Raw genomic sequence first — 2,500 nt, 5'->3', positions numbered from 1 at the left:
ATGTATATGTATATGTATATGTATATGTATATGTATATGTATATGTATATGTATATGTATATGTATATGTATATGTATATGTATATGTATATGTATATGTATATGTATATGTATATGTATATGTATATGTATATGTATATGTATATGTATATGTATATGTATATGTATATGTATATGTATATGTATATGTATATGTATATGTATATGTATATGTATATGTATATGTATATGTATATGTATATGTATATGTATATGTATATGTATATGTATATGTATATGTATATGTATATGTATATGTATATGTATATGTATATGTATATGTATATGTATATGTATATGTATATGTATATGTATATGTATATGTATATGTATATGTATATGTATATGTATATGTATATGTATATGTATATGTATATGTATATGTATATGTATATGTATATGTATATGTATATGTATATGTATATGTATATGTATATGTATATGTATATGTATATGTATATGTATATGTATATGTATATGTATATGTATATGTATATGTATATGTATATGTATATGTATATGTATATGTATATGTATATGTATATGTATATGTATATGTATATGTATATGTATATGTATATGTCTGCAGAAATTACCTAACACCCAGAGATTGTCAGATCTGTGTTGGTAGCAAATGTTCATACATCACATTTTCAATTGCTTTAACTTTGCTGAGGTTATGGTAATTATTGAAAATATAGGGTATATAACATTTTGGTGGTAAAATCAGCATCAGTTATTAATATGAAGGGTTACATGTAATTTTTTTCAGACATAATTTCTTTAAATGATAATTAAGAATTTTGTTATGTATCATTTCTATAAAGTACAGTAGTTTCTATGATTACTTAAATACTAATGACCTTTACTGTAAGTTAGAGTGAAGGCACTATATTGAAGAAGGGCCAGTGATGTCATTGTTTTGAAGAAATTAACAAAACACCCAACAAATATTTGACGGATTTTATCCAAATTTTATGATTATGAAGAGAAACAGCATTGTAAATTAGACTTAGATTAATTTTATTAGGACTGTCTTATAAAACTAAAATTGACTTATATATTAGCTATCAGTTAAATTCATTACCACTATTTAAAGGCAGACATCTCTGGCTTGAAATATTTGTTTTCATGCCAATTAATTCCTAAATTAAATATACTAAAAGAATACTCATACTCTTTAAAGTATCATGTACAAAGAAACATTTGAAATGTTAAATGTGTATATATATTATTAATTGTGCTTTACTCTTACACTGTTCTTTTGCTTGTTCTTGAGCTGCACTGTACTTACATGAGCAGGACTGGGAAGGTGAAATGAATTTGGAAGCAGTTTTTCTTGCATTTGTGTCAATGGGTTGGCAGTTCTGCATCATGACCTAGTTGTTATATCTTATATCAACTGTCATCTCTTCAGATGCTCTGATTGTTTAGACATATAGCAACAGATGATTGCTTGCAAGATAAGATTTGCTAGGTACTATTTTAATTTCTTAGATTATTTAGTCTGTCTTACCATTTATGATTACCTTCAAGTATTTGGAATTTATTTAAAATTCCTTGTTGGAAAAGATGTTGTGGAAGAGTTGGTCAGCATGAATGTTACTGGTAAAATGGAATCAAATCAGGTTCCAAGTTCTGACTCCTAACCCCTTAATTAATTGATTCAGAAGAACAATATATTTAGTAATTTAGTTCTGTTCCTGTTAAAGATGCAAGAGTTGTTCTTCTTAAATAATCTTGATCAATGCTGATGTACTTCATTCAGATCTTTTAAACACTTATTTCCAGAGGTTCTTAAAGAAAACCTTCTGCTTTGCATTTTTTCACCCTTTTATAGTCAAAAGTCTGAGAAAACTAAGAACAGCAGTGGCTTTATAGTATTTTTTTTTTTCATGATAGTGTTATACTAGAAGAACTAGATGCAAAATAGGAAATGTTCTATGTTGATTGTTTAATTGACTGATATGCCACTATCACCATCATCATGTTTTAAGTAGTTGTGTTTATAATGAGTGGGAGGCTAATGAATAAATAGGTTACCATATTTTGATTGGTTGTATAGATGATTATTTGGTAAGATAATAATTTAGATAGTTGACCTTTACTTATGTGAGCTTTCTCTGTGCAGTTAGACTGTATCAGCTAATCAGTGAATTGGTCATTTGAGGAGAGAGAAGTAGAAAAAAATAAGATTAAGAGAAATAAATAATAGGGAATGTGTAAGAAGTTAGTAATGAAGTTTAATGCTATGATTCAAGATTTATTTACAAAATTACATCAGGAAATAACCAAAGTGCACTGGGTTGCACTTGGGTTAATCTAATACCACTGGGATCATGTAATGGCCACTGTAGTGTTGTTTTATGAAATGTGCATAGACATAGGTGGCTCCACAAGAGCTTAGCCACAAAGGAGCCATTTAGTAGACCTAAGTGACCTTGTTTAATTTACTCTTTCC

The 2,500-nt window shown here is 27.4% G+C and overlaps 1 protein-coding gene across 3 annotated transcripts in view; it reads left to right on the top strand.

The window, feature by feature from the left end:
* LOC125045470 (uncharacterized protein C18orf19 homolog A-like) overlaps nucleotides 1-2,500 on the top strand; it is a 20,183-nt gene that overhangs the window by 4,953 nt on the left and 12,730 nt on the right. The gene's annotated exons all lie outside the window — the stretch shown is intronic.

This window comes from Penaeus chinensis, chromosome 37 (assembly GCF_019202785.1).
Source record: "Penaeus chinensis breed Huanghai No. 1 chromosome 37, ASM1920278v2, whole genome shotgun sequence".
NCBI lineage: Eukaryota > Metazoa > Arthropoda > Malacostraca > Decapoda > Penaeidae > Penaeus > Penaeus chinensis.
The sequence above is the reverse complement of the archived record's forward strand: the minus strand, read 5'-3'. Positions and strand labels throughout refer to the sequence as shown.